Raw genomic sequence first — 21,913 nt, 5'->3', positions numbered from 1 at the left:
GCTAGGTACAATATTATCCTATTAATTATTATTAATTGATGTAAACATCAGTTTGGCATCAGAGTAAAAACAGCTTCGCGTTATATAACACTTCAGTTAATAGCAAAAGACTTGATGCAGCAACTTGTAATGTAGTTCAACAACTGTAAACAATTCAACTCCATTTTGCGTTGTGCCTAATGAAAACTTTTAAATAAGCTCAATTCCATTTTCAAATTACTACTTTTTTCATCTTATGTGTAACTGTTGTATAAAAAAACAGTGTAGCCAAATATTTGCTAATATATTTCTATGGTTGCACAGAATATCATCATACTACCCAACATAGTCTATAAAACTATTTAAATTCTATTAATTTAGTATGATTTCTTATACTTCCCATAAAGGCCAAATTAAGTCCTCAGTACTTAGTCACTAATCGTTTTGCAGGAACGGACAATGGATCAAAAGAAAAAAAAAGGCTAAAGAGGGTAGGGGGACCCTAGGGGACGCAAGTTGCCTGAAAGTAGGAAAGACAGCCAAAAAAAGTGCGAAGGAATGCGCAAGTCTCTCCAAGATTTTATGTTTCTTTCCATTGAATTCCAGCGCTTGCTCCATGGGGTTGCTACGCCTGCCAATAGTGGGGCCTACTCTCAAAGTGCTGTGATAACAAGTGATATGAAAGTCTTTTCTGATATGATTTTCAATGTCAGCCGAGCTGCAACAATTATATATCTCCATGTACTTCACAAGCTTATCGCCTATTGCCATTGTTTGTATATGGAAAATTGAAAAGGCATTGTTGATAAAAGGCGTGGAAGCAAAGACATCCTGGGGCCTTGTGTGAGGTATTGGTCAAAAAAAGAACAATGCCTTCTTGAAATGCCTTCGCCGACTCCAAGGACACTTTTTAGTATGCAAACACTTTGCAGCATCTTCTGCTTGGACATCTAGAAAACAAGTTCACTCATTTCAGAGGTTGTTTGTCTTTCTTTCCAAGTACTAATTATTAGGACCCTTACAGCGCAATGCAAGTCTAAGCATAGATTGCAAAGATGACTCATGAAGTAACATGCAGTCTTTTTACAAGGGAAAATGCAGGTAGGATGACTGAAAATAGACAGTGTTCTCTCTTTGGCACATTCCAACTCATCCAACACGCTTGGATGGAAAAGCTCACGTGAGGAATGTGATGCACATTTGCCCTGGTTTTGATGCATTCTTCTCTGACAGTTTCCTATCCCACATGCATACATAGGCGGTGAGCGTTTTAGACATAATAATTATTCAGTGCAAGTGACATTTCTCTAGATTATCACCTTTTCAAAGGGCAGCGGTTGAGAACAATAACCCTACATAAACTGATGGTGCACTGGACAAAACTGGCATTTACTTTAATCTCCTGTGCATAATGAGCCTGGTCAACAGGACAATAAAATGTGTTTGAACTTTAACACTTGATCTGGTAGCACCTAACAGCTGCTTGTTGGAAGCTGGCAATACCATAATGGGAAAACATTATAGTTGTTCTTAATAATGTTAAAGTAAACTTTAATGCTTTTTGCATGTAGAAAAAAGACCAAATCAACGATAAGCCCTGATTAGTATCACAGCTTTAGAAGTGACATTAATATCTTATGAAATAAAAACATCAGAATTGTGACTTGGATCACTTCATAACAATTAAATACACCTTTTCTATGTTTATAACTACTGTATTTAAATTCATTTTGGTATTTTTTAGAGCATAAAGTCAAAAATGCTGGGGTGATACTCTACAAATGATTCAAACTGACAAAAAAAACGTATAAAAAGAAAGCAATATTCTTTTCTTTCAAGTGTTTAGAATGAACCTTTATTATTATTTAAAAAAAAAAAAAATGTTTTAACAAAACTGCTTCAGTGCTAATATTTGAATACCTTTGTCCACCAAATCAGAGTCATGTGGTGAGACCAACAAATGCAGATGGTGCAACTAATTTGCAGAAAAAAAACACACAACAGGAAATGATGTCATATGGCTGCCCTCACTGCTATATGTGAAGGTCAAAAAGTCTTCGAAAATATCAGATCATTTTACATGACAATTTTAATTTTACTAGACAAGGACAGTTCAGGCTGTAAAATGTCTTGTGGGGTGACTGCTCAAAAACTTAGAGTAAGGAAAATATGTTTTTACTTCATGCTTGATGGTTACACCACAGGACATTAAATATAAACTTTTCTTGAAAACAGACTTTTAAAACCATGCAAATCTAACTTGAAGATTACATTTCTAAGAACCTGGCACATGTTTTAAATTAGATTTTCCCTTAGTTCTCATGACCCTTATTCCAAGTTGCTATCCAACCAGCAAAAGTAAACACAGTTACTTTCTATCTACAAAAGTAAACTAAAAAAAACTACAGTTAAATTAATATAGAACACTATATTAGTTGGGGATTAATCATTTTTTCCTATTGTATTATTATTAAAAAACCCTTCCTTATACTTAAATGACTGTAAGTGGCTCTTGTGGCTTACCGCTTTAATCTTGTTGTATTCATTTCAAAACAACATAAACATATAGTCAATGCTTTATTTTTGCAAAGCTTAAATATTCGCAGAGCTAAAATATAACTGAATAAGATAAAAGAAGCCAAAGAAAATAAATAAACAAATAAATAAATGAAATATAAAAACAAATATTTCTTTAATGTCTTGCTAATGTAGTTTAACCACACCCTTCTTGAAAAGCCATTTAGCTAAAGTCTGATTTCCTACTCATGTCCTTGTAAGTCCGAGATGATTGGATGCATTTTCCCAGAGTTGCCTGCGGTGCAGGGCCACTGCAGGTCTTCGAAAAAAAAAAAAGAGAGAGCGGTTCAAGCACATCTTCGCAACAAGAAATGAGTTTCAAGGGATTCAAGGAAAATAAAGCTGCAAGTAATCTTCCCTGTTGTTTGAATGGGCAGAGTTTGCTAAACAGTCCAGGATGTGGATACACAGGGGACCAGGGCTTGTGTTCTCTCTTCGTAACTTGAATATAGACCACCCATGGCCCTTCAGATAAAGGTGTGTTTTACAGATAATTGACTGGCAGTGCTTGTAGAATCTGAGCCCAAATATACAGCATTAGTCTAGAAGAATGGTGATAGGTCCAGGTCTACTGAGAGAGAGTAGGTTGCCCATTTCAGGAAGAATGGGTTGGAACATTTTTTCATCTGAAGATATGGACTTTGTCCAGACATAAACACTAGGTACAATATGAAGTCTAGTTGGGTGACAACTGGTAGTTTTCAGCCCTACAAAGAAATACTGGAATTTTTGTTACCAGGGGAACAACACTGAAATTATGTTGTGTGCACTGCCAGCTTGCCTAAGGCAAATAAGACTTAGGCCCCATCCACACGAAGCCAGATCTTTCCCTATCTTTTTTTTCCCCCTCATCTCAAGAAATATCTGCGTACACATGAAACCACCAAAATGACTCAAAACGATGTAGCATACATGCCAGACCAGTATGTGGCGCTGTAATTCTGCCACAGAGATACACTTAAAACAGCGAATAAGACTTGGAGCATGCGCATAAACCTTGTGCGCTGTATACAAACTTTAGTAAAGCTTAGAAATAATGCGTTATTTTGGCTCAGTAGCTCACAAGCATCTAGAGTCCTCTATTGTTGTTGTTGTTGCTGTTTTGTGCTGTTAGGGGCGTCTGACTAGGGTCGACACATGGGGTGATGATGTCATCGTTTCACAAAATATACGGATTGGCTGTACACACAAAGGCGGTGTCTTCAGATTTATCCACTCTGGGACCCGGCTTGAAAAAAAATTGCAGTTTCACCTTCCAAAAACGCCGGATCCATGTGGATGAAACACCTATCCGATACAAAATTTGTGCGTATACGCAGAAACGCGTCTCCGTGTGGACGGGGCCTTAATGACTTTAACTTCTTCTGGACCTATTGTAACTTTGAATATCACAAATCAGCCGATCAATCTTCTTCCAGAATTCATTGTATATGCATTATATAAATTATTAAAAATTTGTGTGGATTGTACAGATCAGGTCTGTAGATATGTAACAAAAAACTTCCAATGGCAGCTTATTAAAGGTTACAGGAACTGTTCATCCAAAAAAGGAAATTATGTTCTTATTTATTCACCTTAATGTAATTCCAAACAATACATCGATATAGATCGATACATCGATCTAATGTCTAACGATCCGATGCATCGATGCAATGCGTAAAAAATCGATACCTGTGGGCTAATTATAGAGGCACCTTTGTTTTAACACTCTCCACATTTTCACAAAATATCAGTCTATGCATTATCGCCAATGCGTGCATTCTCATTTAAACTACCTTTCAGAACTTGTGAAAGACACTCGGGACAGTTGATGGAACTGTCACTGAAAGAATATGGTCAATAAAGTGACACGGGATGCGCACAAGTGCTTTGTGCCACTCTGTATTAGAGCCTTTATAATACATTTGCAAAATTTTTTATTTGTGGATGTCCCAATCAGGGTTCAGGATGTGAAATTTTGAAATAAATGTTTGTTATTTTGGTTGCAGTTGTGAGTTAATAAAAATTTAACTGGTTGTGTAAAATAGGCTCAAAATATTGAAATATTGATCTAATCGAATCATATCACAGAACTTTTTGAGGTATCGGAAAATATCGAATCGCTGGCTATGACAATCGATATTGTATTGAATTGTGATGAACTGTCCGATTTACACCCCTAGTAATTCCAAACCTTTTCCAATTTTAAGTCAACTTGCATATGGATGTTTGTTGGAAGCTGGTTATTATTGGTTATTAGGTTTTAAATATGGATATTTTTCTCACAGAAACCCATCGCTTCGATTAAGAAGGTCTTTATTAACACCCTGGAGCCGAGTGGAATACTTTTATAATGGATGGATGCAATGTTTTGGGCTTCAATATTTTTTTAATATAACTCTGTGTTCATCTGAAACAAGGTTTGAGGGTGAGTAATTCATGGGATAATTTTCATTTTTGGATGAACTATCCCTTTAACTTAAAGTCTTCCCTTTCCTGAAAGTAATGTTGAGAGACGAAAGAATTTTAATCTTCTGGTGAACTAATCCTTTTAGCTCAAGTGCAAATTGCTGCCAAACCAGGTAGACTGGATAAAAAAAAATCAGAACAATTACAGTTGCAGATAAAAATACAAAAAAGTTAACATCCAGTGTCTCTAAGGAAGTGTAGAAGTAAATTTAGGCTGGGTAATGACACAGAAAGCAAATAAACAAGTGAGCCAATGCATATTTCAAGTTGCCCACCCAAAGTCTCCGTGATACCCTTCTACATGGGGCAAGCTGATGATCTAATAAGTCAAAGAAAGAGAACAGCATCTGTTTGTGAACTTCTCACAGTCAATGTTTGTGCAGTTTGACAGATACAGCTAAAAGTCTTTGCAAAAGAGGCAAATTACGCACATTTGGACCTGGCTTTGAAAACAGGCATCAGTTTGACGTGGAAACGGGGATAAGGCCGCGGAGCAGCACTCTACACAAGAGCTATCATAGCCACTCAAGGCTGGAATTTCCTCAGGCACTGGCCAGAATAAGATGGCTACCAGATGCCAGCTATTCACTAAGCTTTTGGCTGGTCTCCCAGGAGAATTGCAGCCTCAGCCAGTTCTGCTTGAAGGTAGACTGTGCGTGAACACTTACCCTCACTTTACTCAACACAGGATTAAACAGAAAGGACAAAAGCATCCTCAACTGATTGATTGCCTTGTTCTGTGGTTCCAAACATGGCCTGAAGACTTGATTACAACTTAGTATGGCACAAACTTTCTCTTGGAAGCAGCGCCTTTCATGGAAGTTGCACTCTGGAGCATTCTCAGATTCTCGTGAAGAACACCAGTCATTTACCTCAAACAAGAGGTTTCCGTATACCGCAGTTGTGAGTCACTGTTAAAGCCAAACTTGGAAGCGTTGAATGACCCAACAACCTCTGCACCACGTGAAAGCTACTACCTACTCTTCGAAAGCAGACGTCGCTGTGCTCAAGGAATTAGAAGATCTCTCCACAGAAGGACCTCATCGACAATGACAGCTCAACACCAGCCTCGGCTGCTTGGCATTTAAAATGGCGCCACAGTCCCGCTGCATGTAATTATGGAGGCCGTACGGGCCAAAGCTCACTTCGACAAGCTACCACATCACGAACGGCACAAAACTCCACAATTCCAACATGTAATTTCAGCAAACGAGCGAAAGCAAATAAATGTCAGACGACACAAAGCTCAGACCAGCAGCTGGAAGAGCCTGTTTCTTGGGTCTGTATCTGGCATGAGGAATATGGCACTGGATCTGCAGAGTCTCTTTATGTTCAGTCAATGCCAAGTGAGTCATGGGGAGTATAAACCCCAAGAGAGCATTGTGAAGTGTTCTGAATGGCTTGTTGAATGATCTCCAGCGTCGTTTATCAAGACTCAGGCTGGTTGAAGGTTGACACAACACCCTGCGGAGGTGATACTTTTCGACCTGCTGCGTGTGATAGGGGCTAAATAGAGAAAAGATCTCATGAACAACTGAAGATGATCCAGCGGTAAAAGGTTTGATTAGCATCAAACAGCATGACAGCTAGAGTATCAGATTTTGCCTGCAGCTATATGCATTTGTATATGGTTCCCAAACAGATGGGAGTTCTCTACAGAAGATAAAGTACTTTCTTTGTGCCTATGACTCACACCTGCTGGGAAACGGCACACATATTCTGTTACCACTGTTCCAACATGCTTGGCTCATAGAGTGCTGGTCTCTGGCATGAGAGGGAAAAAAATGTACAGCATCCAGACTCAAGCATTGTAGCCAGCACAACTGAACCTTCTGCAGACAGAACTTTGTCTGAATATCCTTACTGATAGAATTAATGATAGAATAAATGTTTACCAAACATTTATTCTTGTAAGTACATTCTTATGAGTACATAGTGAGGCCATTCCTCAAATGGATTACAACCATTTGAAACCCCTTATTAAATCTGAGTGGCAGCAAGAGATCTTCAGAGATAAAAGGCTTTAGCTGAATCAAAGTGAGTTGCCATGACAGGCCCGAGCCAAGAGAATTCTTACCGCCTAAAATCAAACTGCCAGCACTTATGAGGTAATTAGACCCTTATGTATCTTAAGATGATTTTAAAGAGAAAAGCATGATACTAGTTTTAAAAGATGGATTTTATATATATATATATAAAACTTTGTTGAGTTTATTGTTTTCCTTTTTTTTTTTTTGTCTTCCATTCAGACTTTCTAACCCTCTATAAAAGTATAGAGTTTTAGGGTGTTTTCGCACACAGCTCATTTGGATCCTTTGTTTCGGAACCTTGTGCGTTTTCTCCCTTAGTTCGGTTCGCTTAGGCATATATGAACATTGCAATCTCGCTTGGATCCGCACCAAAACAAACGCTTCGAGATAGCCTGAATGAGATTGCAAATGAACTCTGAGGAAGTTCGGTTATGGTGATAAAGCAATCTGAACCAAGCGGTGTCATAATTCATAACTGGAAATGTGTTATATAAAAAGCAGCAGAATCTGATTCTGTGAGTGAGCACATTACCGCAGTTGAAATCAAAGAGCGCTTCAGTTTGATCAGTTAGAGCAGGAATGACAGCTACATTCGTTTAAGTGTTTGCATGTATAAAGACACCTACAGATAAAGCCACAATAAGCTCACAAAGCAAACTTGTCAGTCCATCTTGATTGATGACACAGAGGAAAATCTGACACAGAGAAAACTCTGACCAATAAGAGGACAGATTTACTCACATGTGACTTACATAAACACATTTTGGTGCGCTTTGAAATGTTGCCTTGTGAAAGCGAACAGAACCGAGAAGAAATTCCAACATTGTAACAAATTAAGTCCCTGTTTCAGAAAAAAGCAAACGATCTAAAGTTCTGAAAATGCTCTAAATTCTACTTCTCTATTTCCTAAGAATTAAAAATTTTATTTTATTAGTTTACTAGAATTTATTTGGTATTTGTGTGTACAAACTGAAAAATCCAAACATATATGCCATTTTATATAACAAATATCTGACATTAAAAAAAAATCAGTACAGATTACACAATTTAAATGCCAGATGGAAATGTTTTCAGGTGATGATGGTGCACAGCACATATGCAAAAACCTTATATCTGATGGCATTCTGTTGTTTCCAAGGACACAGTATGTGGATCATTTCATTCCAGAAAAACTTCAAACAGATCAAAATGTGTGAACAAAAAAAATGAATTTGATATTCAACACACAAAAACAAATGCACTTCTTGCACAACCTGCCATGTCCTGCATTACACCAAGTGGACATCAAAGATCTGGACAAGCAGTCTCTATTTCAGTATAATTACCACGTTTCCCAACTGTGGGGCTTTACCAGACCTCGACACTTTCAACTCATAAACAAACCCTTAACGAACTTGAACTCTTCTTCAATGACTCACCCTGCCCTCGCATTACAGTTTAATGGAAAATGACAAAAACTAAAGCATCACACTGCATAATTAGTCGCCCAATAACTGTCCAATCAATGTATATCTTTTGTAGGGAAACTGATTCTGAGCAAATTCATATGAAACCATTTAGGCGGCCTAAGCAATGTATGAAATCCCAACTTGGGCCTCAAGCAAGTTAAATCTTGGAGCGGCCAAGAGCCAGCAAATCGTCAGTGTGCCAGTGAGATAGTCGACCACGTCCCCTTCGCTGAGGCCCTTTTCCCTTGGCAGAACAAAGAACACTCAAGTTTAATTTGAAATTGATTACAGCCACTCATAATGTGTGCTGAAATATGCATTGGAAATGAGTGTACTGAATGAGGAACAGAGCTTGGCAAGTCAGAAAACCAGAGAGGATTCAGAGGGGACGGAGCCGTGCATTCCACTGCCAAACAAACTTTGCAGGCGTATCGCTTTCCTGCATTTAGAGGATTTTTTTTTTTTTTAAACCGAACATGTTTTTCTCATGTTTGCATTCTGATTTCCACTATTTACAGTATATAAACCTTCTGGATAAGAAGAATGCACATCCGGGCAGATGTTTTCTGCTAGACAAGATGATGTTCTTAATACCTGGCTGAAGCAAGGCCTGATGTGGAAACTAAGTCGAGAGTGTTCTGTATTTAGAGAGTTTTCAAAAGTAATCGAGACAGTTTGGACTGTGCAACCAGTGTACACTGGATCCAGGTTAAAATACACAAAGAGATCCAGCACAAATGACTGGAGACATTGTACCCAAACAATTTAAAAACAAAGACCTTTCCAAGAGATTATAAGCATTAAATGTCTCATTCTGTTTTATGTCTAAGATGTAAAAACAATTTTATTCACAGTCCACTGTAACTGCACAGACAAGCTTATGAAAGCACACTGGAATAAAGAAGAAAAACGTAAATGCCCTTTCATACCAAGGACTATGAATATACATGTGTTCAAACCAACTCACGTTCAACTAATGTTCTGTTTATTATAAGTATGCGCTGCAGTTTTGTCATTTGCCACTTTAAAAGCTCAAGCTCTTTAAAGTAGGCTGAATTCTGATTGGATGTCAATGTTTTTATCATGCAACAACTGGTTAAAATAACAGTAAAATTTATTCAACGATATTGTTCCTCTGTGCTGTTATCATTAAAGTTGTTGTGTGGACTCTGCTTTTCTTTTCTTTTAAATTTAGAACAACTTACAAAACTATATTGTTATTACTATAGTTACCACTGAGAAATTTAACATCAGTGACTTTTTGTAACGCATGTTCCCTAATTGTTGGTCTTGTTTTTAAAAAAAATCTCATATAACTTTTAAACTCGTCCTTCTTAATCTAAAGATGTGTCTAGTACTTAAGGATGTTGTGCTTTGATTAACATATACACATTCTACACAAAATATTGATGTTTACCATTTGCTGTTACATTTTTCAAAAATCTCCATTACAATTATAGAGCACTAGCATTGGCCTTTGTGTACTTTTAGTTTAACTCTATAACTGTAAGTTACGCTTTTATAAAAAGTGATTTTAAAAATGACTGCTAATATGTCAAAGTTGTTTGAGGCAAACTGCTATCTATGCTCTCCCCTATTTAGTCATGTGATGCTGACAGAGCTTATGTGTGGACACATAGCCCTGCTATTGTTATACAGTTATTTCTTTCCTAAAATCTAAATAAGACACAAAGTATCCATCTTCACTGGAAACTGAAAAAGTATGCTGATCAAGGTCATATACGGGGACACGATCCCCAAAATTCATACTAATGACAAATCAATGTTTTTCAAATAACAAATTGTAAATATTTATAAAATGAAAATAATAATAATAAAGATGTTAATGGTATTCTCAATTGGTTACATTATTGATGAAGAAGATTACTGATATAAACAGAAATTATAAAAAGATTAAAATATATAATAACATTAGAAAATACATTTAAAACATGGAAATACAACTTTTAAAAATACTTTAAAAAGCTGGTTAAAAAAATTAACAGAAGGTTAATGAAAAAAAAAAAAAAAAAAAAAACATCTGAGAATAGCCACTATATATATCTAATAGATTTTAAAGCGCTTAAATAAATAAATAAATAAATATTTTATTTTTTATTTATTTATTTAGGCCTATTTATTTATTTATTTATTTACAAAAGTCCTGTAAATTTGCTGTAACATAACATGTTTACGTAGCACACAAGTTACTGTAGATAGATGCAATGAGAAATAAAGTCTCCCTGTTCCACAATAAAGAAAACATCACGTACTCAACAGGTAACGAGCTGCTAGTTACTGTACATGCGGAGTTATTTCCATTTTTCAAAAGTAAAGAATTAAAACATATAGTTATTAACATAAGAAACTGTTTATCTTCACTGCAGCGGACACATTTCCAAGCGCAGCTCCCAGGGTTCACAGTTATATGATCTCCCTGGGGTCGCCGAAACTTTGTTCTCACTTTCACTATGATGCCATTTCAAACACATTAAACTTTTTTTCCCCAAAATGTCGTTCTTGGAGTGTTTCTTGTCAGTCCTTACCTTACTTTTCTTCAAACATTAAACGAGCATTTTGACGCGGTTCCTCTCCATTGCTTTGGCTGTGCTTCACCTTCGTAGTACAGTCAGAGGATTTAGTTGCGACTTCCCCTCCTCTGTTCCCATTGGAGAAGAGCTCTGTCAGTACACACATGCTCGTGCCAGGATTTCCTGTCCTGGGCGGTGTTTCCACAGGCATTCTACTATTCTTTACGTTCTTTTTTTTTTAACGCAAGATGCCTTTTGCACATTTTCTGTATGTGTTTTTGTGTAACTAATGACTGAAATAACCCGATGATTCCTGATTTTTTTGTTTTTTAAATTATTGATCATACATATATATATATATATATATATATATATATATATATATATATATATATATATATATATATATATATATATATATATATATATATAAACAAATAAAAAAAACAATAAAAGGAATTCTTAATAATAATAATAAATACTATAGTAACAAATTACAGTTTACACTAAGCTTACTATAAAAACATTGGTTGTGTGGTATTAGCTCCACAGAAAACTAAAATAAAATTAATTTACAGAAGTAAATTAGAAGTAATCTTCATCTTTCTTATAGCCTATAGGCTATATGCAAAAGCCTTTAAGTGCCATCTGAAATGTTCTTCTAAAATAAGCATTTTTATCAAGCTTGTATGTTTATTTTCAGTTATTTTACTTTAATGGCAATGAAAAGGACCTATTAATTGTCATTAAAGTGGAATTACTGAACCTAAACATAAAAGCTTGATAAAAATGCTTAAGTTAGAATAAAATTTCAGACGGCACTTAGGCTTTTGCATCTGAAGTCTTCATACACACACACACATATATATATATATATATATATATGTGTGTGTGTGTGTGTGTGTGTGTGTGTGTGTGTGTGTGTGTGTGTGTGTGTGTGTGTGTGTGTGTGTGTGTGTGTGTGTGTGTGTGTGTGAAAAATAATACATTCATTTATATTTAACAATTAATAAATATGCATATATGCATATATATCAAAACTCTCTTAAAGTCTGCATGAAATGGAAGTTGCAATAGACTTTTTCTTCTCTACTGTGTTGTATATCCATGTGAAGCGGCTTCTCAAACAAGAAACAAATGTAAGGTGGGACTTAATTTTGTCCATGGTGAATTGATTGTAAATTGTAATTGTTATGGAAATGCTGCAATATTTAATATACAAATTTGTATGAATACTGTCCATTTTATTTTTGGCTGTGATTTGTCCCCATGGAAACAATACTACATTGTACAGAGTTTTTGCACCCTTTCACAACTTTGCGGAAATGGCATTTATGATGTTGTTAGTACATTCCCTTCAGAAGGTTTTAATCTAAATTAATTCCACCTTAACTGAAGGTAACCTATTCCTAAATGTTATGACATTACTGTCATATTTCCACAACAGTTTTAAAGTTACCCATATAATTTACTGTGGGGTAAAAGTGTCTTACATCATAAAACATGTCTCCTGTCAGACTCCCTGTGCACAAACTTGTCCAGTCAGTAAAAAAGCTCTTCCATTCACAGTTGAAAAATTATGGATAATCACTTCAGTGAAATGCTGGCAGTTGTGATAAATTGCCTGTTGTTTACTCAGATTTCCCATTGTAAGCTATGTTTGTTTTCAGTGAAATGTAATGTGGTTTATATTTTGGTGTTTTCCCTGGTTTTGAAGGGGTGTTTTCCCTGCTTTCCCTGCTTTTTTTGTAATTAAACAAATGCTATATTGACATTTTGATGTTAAACATTTTCACAACGTTTCCAGAACAGTATATTTTTAGGAATTTTAAAGTGTTGTTTCCAGAATGTTTAGTAACATTTTTTATGAAGCCTGTATACACCGATCAGGCATAACATTATGACCACCTTCCTAATATTGTGTTGGTCCCACTTTTGCTGCCAAAATAGTCTGACTCGTCAAGAAATGGACTCCTCTAGACTCCTGAAGGTGTGCTGTGGTATCTGTCACCAAGATGTTAGCAGCAGATCCTTTAAGTCCTGTAAATTGCAATGTGGGGCCTCCATGGATCGGACTTGTTTGTTCAGCACATCCCACAGATGCTCGATTGGATTGAGATCTGGGGAATTTGGAGGCCAAGTCAACACCTCAAACTCGTTGTTGTGCTCCTCAAACCATTCCTGAACCATTTTTGCTTTGTTGCAGGGTGCATTATCTTGCTGAAAGAGGCCACAGTCACCAAGGAATACCGTTTCCACGAAAGGATGTACATGGTCTGCAACAATGCTTAGGTTGGTGGTATGTGTCAAAGTAACATCCCCATGGCAGGACCCAATGTTTCATTGAACATTCATTCAACATTGTCCAAAGCATCATACTGCCTCTGCCGGCTTGCCTTCTTCCCATAGTGCATCCTGGTGTCATGTGTTCCCCAGGTAAATGACACACATGCACCCGGCCATCCTCATGAGGTAAAATAAAATGTGATTCATCAGACCAGGCTGCCTTCTTCCATTGCTCTGTGGTCCAGTTCTGATGCTCACTTGCCCACTGTCGGCTCTTTCGGTGGTCGACAGGGGTCAGCATGGGCACCCTGACTGGTCTGCTGCTATACAGCCCCATACACAACAAACTGTGATGCACTATGTATTCTGACACCTTTCTTATCAGAACCAGCATTAATTTATTGAGCAATTTGAGCTACATTAGCTCATCTGTTGGATCAAACCACACAGGTCAGCCTTTGGTCCCCACATGCATCAATGAGCCTTGGCCGCCCATCACCCTGTCGCTGGTCCACTACTGTTCCTTGGACCACTTTGATAGATACTGACCACTGCAGACTGGGAACACCCCACAAGAGCTGCAGTTTTGAAGATGCTCTGACCCAGTTGTCTAGCCATCACAATTTTGCCCTTGTGAAACCCGCTCAAATCCTTATGCTTGCCCATTTTTCCTGTTTCTAACACATCAACTTTGAGGACAAAATGTTCAATTGCTGAATTATATAACCCACCCACTAACACATGCTGTGATGAAGAGATAATCAGCATTATTCACTTTACCTGTCAGTGGTCATAATGTTATGCTAATCGGTGTATATACATTGCATTATATGCATTCATGATGCTTTTTAGCCTTTTTATAAAAACACTCTGGCACAAGGTTTCACACACTATCTCATTTCTCTTTATCAGAAATCTCACTGCAGGAATAATAATGAAATTTGGATGACAGATGACAGTAAGTGTAGGCTAATTCACAAATAATTAATCTAACAAGCTCAAGTTGTGCCAGCAACACCCATAGATGTGATGAACAGTAGTCACAACCTATTATGTGTCATTTGCTTTATTCTTTATGTAACATTGCTCCATCATATCATTGGGACATTTGCTCAGCAGTTTATATGGTGTCATTGCTTACACATCAAATGCAAATGTACACACACTGTAAATTAGGATACACATTGCTAGTTTTCTCATAGGTATTACTTTTTAAGCATGCATTTGTTGATGGTGTAAGCATTGACATCTATAATATGTGGATCCCAGGCAACATTTGATACTGGGACCAATGTAGGCACGAAATGGTGAGGTATGGGCCCTACATAGGTTTGACCATGGGTTCCATGTCAGCCCTATCTGTATTAGACCCAGTACGATAGGGCCAACATGGAACTCATGGACAAACCAATGTAGGGCCCATACTGAGGCTAATTCAGATAGGGCCGACATGGAACCCATGGACAGGGCCATCCCAAGCATGGGCCAGGGCCCAGTGCAAGTTAGCAGAATTTTGGCCCCCAGCTTGGTCCATTTGTGTTCACGTTCCGGGGCCCGGTGTGGTCGCACCACTTGCACCACCCTAAGGATGGCCCTGCCTGTGGACAAACCCATGTAGGGCCCATACTGGGGCTAATTCAGATAGGAGTGACATGGAACCCATGGTCAAATCCATGTAGGGGCCATACTGGTGTTAATTTAGATAGGGCCAACATGGAACCCATCGATAAACCAATGTAGGTCCCATACTGGGGCTAATTCTGATAGGGCTGACATGGAACCCATGGACAAACCCATGTAGGGCCCTATGTAGGGACAATACTGGTGCTATGCCTGTTGGGGGAAAAACAAACAAACAAAAAAAAACAGCTGGTTATGTGTGTTTTGAAGCATGGTAGAGGTGGTTTATGCTGGTCCTTAGTTGGTCATAGGCTGGATTAAGCTGGGTACCATCTTAGGACCAGCATTTGACCAGTTTAATCCAGCTCATGACCAGATGACCAGCTTAAACCAGCTAAAACCAGCTGCCATGCTTTAAAACATATCTAACTAGCATATGCTGTTTTTTTTTTTTGTTTTTTTTCAACAGGGAATTTAGACATGGCCAACATGGAACCCATGGACAAATCCATTTACGGCCCATACTGGGGCTGATTTAGACAGGGCCGACATGGGTGGTGTTTGGGGCAGGGCTCAGTCTCATTTTCCAAGCCCATATTGTACCTACATTGGCCCCAATATAAATTTTTGGCTGGGATAAATTCCAGAAATATGGCATTGTTTTAGTGTGATGTGTGTTATTTCCCTTTTAGGTTTTATTTATTTATTTATTTGTTTGTTTTTATATGCATATATGTATTTTATATTATTGTCCTAAAAAATATAAGACATCCTTAATACAGTTGTTTAAATATGTCACCAAGAAACTTGAAAATATCTTGAATATACTTCATTGTCCCCCAGATGAAATTTGTCATGGACACTTAAAATCACTTATCACCACCATACAACTTATCACATAAATAACCTTAAGTGAAATAAATTATAGTTCCTTATAAAACATTGCTTCTCAAAATAATCAAAGTACCTATACCAACATTACGCAGCATAAAAAAAATATTGTAACACAATAATAGTATAAACATCATGTTATACAAGCCTAATACAACAGGCCTACATAAATAAAACTTTTTTTTTTTTTTTTTTTTTTCACCTGGACGTTAACCATTAGCATTTTCTGAAGAAGTGAGGACTCAAAATAGATGGATATGAAGTTAGTTTGTGGAGTCAGATATTTTATCTTGTTTGAAGATACAACTACAATCTAATGGTTATCCTTTAACTAGCTATAGAAAACAAAGGGAAAGGAAAAGATGAACTGAGAAGAAAAATCAGTGTACAACTTTGATCATGATAAACCCATAGAACACTGATTGTTGAAATCACTAGGGTGTGTCCTTATTATTTTCGAAAACTTCAATAAGTATAGTTAATAAAAATAATTACAGAAATTATACAAGTAGCCTGTAATGTCCTTCCTCTAAATAAACTCACCTTTATTATGCACTTTTAGTGTTATGCCACTTATTATTAAAGTGTTCACATCTTCATTTATTCCAAGAAGGCCTCTCCCCCTTAAGCAAATATTTTTGTTTTTCCATTTTAAAAGTATAGTGGCAGAACTGGTGGTGGTGGATAATAATCATCTAAAACCTTTAATCTGTACAACCACAATGTGGAGAAGTGAAGGAATATTTTCCAGTGTTAAACACTATGGACATGTTTCATCTTGACAATAGAAGCAGTCAGTGGAGCACATGTTATGTTTCTAGATATTATATGGATCTTAGATATAGATTGATATGCTGTTATAAAAATATCCAAAGTCCAGATCATGCTATTTTTTTTTTTTTCACTCTTTAACTTCTTGTGCTCCACTAGGTTTCAGAAGTAACGTTTCTAGTCTGTAATCTGACCAAGAGAACCAGATGCACCAGATGTCTCACCACATCAACATCCCCACAAATATGTTACCCAATATATATTAATCTTCAAATGGTATTGTGGCCTCTAAAATGAAAATGCAGACATCACAAAAACTGCTTGCTTATCATACAACTGAACATTTCAGTGAATTTTATTTTCACAGAAAATAATAACACATAACAGTTTCTTTGAAATTATATCAGGATCTGCGCTCAAACTTGTCTGAATAATAAGAAATGTTTTACAACATAATTTCATTTAGAACTATTTAAAAATCCTAAAACACATAGCAGTATGTTACATTCATGATCAACAAGTATTAGTTCATCAACCATTCGAATTTGTTCCCAGCAGTTGTGTCATAGTTAAAAGAAGTGCGTTTGTCTAATATTTCTGAATCTGCAAGTTTTTTTTTTTTTTTTTGCCAATCCTTGAATTGGCATGTCTGAACGGCTGTATGGCGACATCTTCTGGAAATATCTTATAAAACAATACTAACATTTTAGCAAATCCCATGCATTAGACCAATGGTTTAAGAAATTAAGTTTAATTGTACTTAAAATTTAAGGCAGCTTTTTAAGTGTCAAATGGACAAAAAAAAAATTACACATTTTAAATATTATCTAGTTTTGGATTGATTTCTGTAATTTGAAATGACGGTCCATTATTAGATGTATCAATTTAGCAAAGTAAGTTTAAAAACAGATTAATTAATAACATTAGTTATTTTAATTTGTTTTGATAAGTGAACTGTTGCAGCGGCTGAAATAAAATATAAGACTTGATTTTCCTGCTTAGACAAAAGCTGAGATCAAACACCTTGCAATAAAACAATAAAAGAGAGAAGATCTCAAAGAAACAGCATAGGACAGTGCCCAAACTTTTCTCCTTTCCCCCTGACTCAAGACACTGAAAGTTCACTAAAATGTCTATATAACACATATGATGTATCTTGTGAATCTATTGTTTTTCTCCTTTCATGTTTGGTATCATTTTAAATGTCTCAGTGCGATTGGTAAAATGGTTTCAATTTCAATGCAGTCACTTGTATTATGAGAATTATTGAAAACGTATGAGAATTCTGTGCTCCTTTTTGGGTGTTGTATCTTCAAGATATCTGATAACCCTCTCCTCTCCCCCAAAACCAGGTGTTGGTGTACTAAATATTTACAGTCCTTTTATTCTGATCTGGGTATTTAAGGGAAGGTGGCAGAGCAGCTATTTAGGAACTTATTTAGCCAGAAGACCCTCATGCAGTGCTGGGCGAGTGTCTTAAAACACTCACACACTAAACTAAAGGAAACAAATTAAATTATTTTCAGTAAAACATCAGCATTAACTTGAGCTGTCAATTCTCACTAAGAGCTTTTTGTAGACTAAATAAATTAAGAACTAATTAAGAAATAAAGTAAAACTGATTTGTAATAAGTGAAGAAGGGAATACTGAGTTGTTTAATCATCCAAAAGATCAAGCAAAAAACCCAGAATGATCTCGGTCAACCTACAAATCATATGGAATCACTCAGATTGCCCCCCAGTGGCGGACCATTGAATAAGCGTTTGTGGGTTTTACCTGATCTCTGATCAGTTTTATACATTTGTAGACGTTTTGATGAGACATTAAAATGAATAATAGTAGTTAGTCTCTTATTGGCATGTTTAGCTGAGCCATCCATGTAACAAAGCAAGCTCTGATAAAAGAACACATTTTATTCAGACACTTGGTATTTAATCTTATTAGATGATTAGTTGATTGCATTTTATAGATGTTAATTCCAATAAAACAGTTTTTGTTGCATTTACACTGTTTTGACCAGCAGGAGTCACCAGTGTGTGGCATTTAAACTAGTGAATCCTTTGAAAGCATTTTTTAAAGCAATTGGTTCAATTGATTCAAAGCTTTAAAATGCTTAGTTTCTCCCATCACTAGGCAGGAGTAGACAAATGCAGGACAAGGCAGAGAATCCTGGAGCCAAAAAAAAAAAAAAATGGTGAGAAAAACACTACAGTAACTGGCGGTTGTTAGCTCAGAGGCAAAAAACTATCTAGCACAGAACAGCACACACTAGGGAAATAAATAGGACAGCAAACTAAGAGGGTAATAAAAGACAGCAGGTGAGGCAAATAGCCTAATGAAAAGAAAATGAGGGGGTGGGGCAAAGACACGACAAACAAAGGAGCACATGGTAAACAAAACAAACAAAAGCCACCACAAAACACAAACAGAAAAGACAAAACCAGGCTGATCAGCCTGACAGGAAATAGCATGTGAACTCGTAAACTCTGAAGTGGGTTACCTCCAAGACAGGGCAGAGTCCCCACACACAAAGACTTTCAAATACAAAGACAACTTGAACTGAAGTCTGGTTAAAGCCATGGTTTATACTTGATGTGTCCACACGAGGGTGCATGTATAAAATTATCCCTGATGCACCTTAAATATATGAAGAGTTATGCTGCAAATTACATTGCTACGGATGTATGTATTAAACAACTGTTGGTAACATGTAAACAAAAAGAAAGGGAATTTGGATAGAACATAAACCCCTTAACAAAAAAATATCAGATTGCAGAGACTGATCAATCTCTAGTGTAATATGTCACCTGAAAGGGGAGAAGTACTGACATGGACTTTCCCTGAGCTTGAAATTGATGTGGAGTAAAAACATACAAAAAACAACTTCTTGTTGTCCAAATTGCAGCCGCAAGTGAAAGTCTGAACCAACTGCTTCACTTCTGCTAGTGACACCTGCTTTTCAAAATGGTGTAAATGCAAGGAAATCTCAGCCAAAATATGCATATAAACACCTTTTACAAACCAACTCCAAATGTTTTATTGGAAGTGTAATCTTTTAAATGCAATTTTTAAATCATCTAATAATATTAAATATGAAGTGTCTGATTAAATGAGTTATTAAATGGTAGAGCTTGTATTTAATGGAAAGCTTGGTAGGTCAGGTCAATAAAAGTTAATGTGTTCTTTTCAGTGCCGGGTCCAACAAAGAGCATTTCAGTTTGACCACACAAGATGTTGTGTATAGCGTTGAGTGTAACACCAGTGTTTACCCAGAATATTGCAGTAGAGCAGGGGTTGGCATAGGGCCAATTTTTTTTTTTTCTCAACACTAGACAGCAGGCCAGATCATTGTCAAAGGATAATTTAAGAAATTTAATTGATGAAAAATGCAACTAGAATTTCCTGTGACAGACTGTTACAGTGTCTTTTGTAATTGGTAGTGAGCTGTTACTCTGTGTTAAATCATTTTAAAAAAAGCATAATTTGTGTGGCGGTGTCCGGGTTTTACATTGGATAAATTAATAAAGCAGAGTAGTGACACATAACCTGGCAAGTATCTTCATTCACCAACTTGCAACACAGACTGCCTTGCTAAAACACGTATATGTGGAAGATGCGGAATGGATAAAAATAATTTAAAAAATAAAAGAGGACTTGAATAAGCCCATTAATGGAATGTTTGAGTCATGCTCTAACAAACTATGTTTTATTTCCTCTTTCCATATTGTGAATAATGAATGTATATCATTTTAATTTGCTTGTTACACAATGGAGCCTAACTTATTGTAATAATTCTTTGACATGGCCTACTTTTAAACTCAGAATTATTCAATGGCATCCTCATGTATTAAACTGCATTTAGTTTTTTTAATTGTTTGCATGCTGGAGGAATGCTATTACGTTATATGCAGAGTGATGTTAACATTTAAGCTAGCTGGTGAGAGAAAATGGCACCGTCAAAGAGTCTAAAGAGGAAAGTTGACAGCTAAAATAGGGTATACAAAGAAGAATGGAAAGACAACTATGCGTTCATTCTACTTAGTATTATTTATATTTATTATATATATATATATATATATATATATATATATATATATATATATATATATATATATATATATATTTATATTTATATATATTTATTGTCTAAAACAATATAAATATATATATATATATATTTTTTTTTTATATGTCCACTCAAACAGGTGGTTTTCCAATCAAATTAGATCTCCATAAAAATGGAATGTCAGTCTTTGGTACAGATAAATCAAGTTAAGGGGACTGGACTTCAGGGGTAGGCATATCAGAAGAAAACATCTCAGGAGGTGGCACATCAACAGAGGGCATTTCTGGGGATAGCATCTCATAAGTTGCCACATCCAAGGGAGGCAGTTCCATGTTTGACTGTTTATGATATATTTCTGCAGTGTTAAGCAAACTCCATCAATTTACCTCTGTAATATCTGACAATCTTCTGTTTGAACAAGATGTATGAATTGGATTTTCCTCTTTCAGAACGGTAGTCACCGTAGTACGGTAGTTACCGTAGTCTCTTTTAACTCTTTTAACCAACTGAAGGTCTTCACAAGCTCTCCTAGAAGAGGTTTATGGCCATTTGGAACTACAACAAACATCAAAATTTCCTTTTACTTGTGTTTTTAGTCTACATACTCCTTGTGTTTCAATTGGGTGTCCATTGTAGGCTTTGAAGGGAGCTGTGCGTTTTTGAATTAGAGGTCTTTCTTTCAAAGCTTTCACATACCTGATGTTAATTGAGTTAACTTTTGCTCCATGTACCTTACCTGGGTTATGTGGAGCTAAATCTAAAGTTTCCCAAATATTTCCTTGGTATGGAAGCTGAAGTCCCCACCCTGGCATTGATAGTTCCTGATTTGACAAATATACTACAAATTCTAATTGGAACAAATTGACTTGATGTGTTGTATGCCGATTGCACTCAAGTAGAAAACTCTGCTTGCAAATCACTCTTCTATGGCTATCAAGCTGTCATAAATGTATTAGAGAAGAGGAACCAACAAGCTTCAATTGGAACTGTGGGATGTGTAAAGTTGAAAGGATACCAACCAGAAGTTGTGCCAGCAGGATGTACTGTAATAATCCTGGATGGACTTGTGCAAGTGAAAGGTCCTCTTTTTGAGAAGTGGGTGTCATTGGAGTCACCTATGCCATCTTCCTTCCCTGATGGTCTTCTAGTGGCAAGTAGTCTGCACAGTTTACTTGCAAGACAACGTATAGTGCAGTTACTGGTGGTGATGAAAAATTAAACCTAAACTGACCTGATAATTCCTCCGAGGGCTGGCATCACTGAAG

General features: G+C 36.4%; 1 protein-coding gene across 4 annotated transcripts in view; it reads right to left on the bottom strand.

Annotated features, from left to right (window-relative positions):
- il11ra (interleukin 11 receptor subunit alpha) overlaps positions 1 to 11,144 on the bottom strand; it is a 40,870-nt gene extending 29,726 nt beyond the window's left edge. For all 4 annotated transcript variants that reach the window (XM_067398321.1, XM_067398323.1, XM_067398324.1 and 1 more), the window contains exon 1: positions 11,029 to 11,144. The gene's annotated coding sequence lies outside the window, so the exon portion shown is untranslated. The remainder of the gene's footprint in view (positions 1 to 11,028) is intronic.
- Positions 11,145 to 21,913: the final 10,769 nt, after the last annotated feature.

Source organism: Chanodichthys erythropterus, chromosome 10, assembly GCF_024489055.1.
Source record: "Chanodichthys erythropterus isolate Z2021 chromosome 10, ASM2448905v1, whole genome shotgun sequence".
Lineage (NCBI taxonomy): Eukaryota > Metazoa > Chordata > Actinopteri > Cypriniformes > Xenocyprididae > Chanodichthys > Chanodichthys erythropterus.
This window is presented reverse-complemented; position numbering and strand designations above follow the sequence as displayed.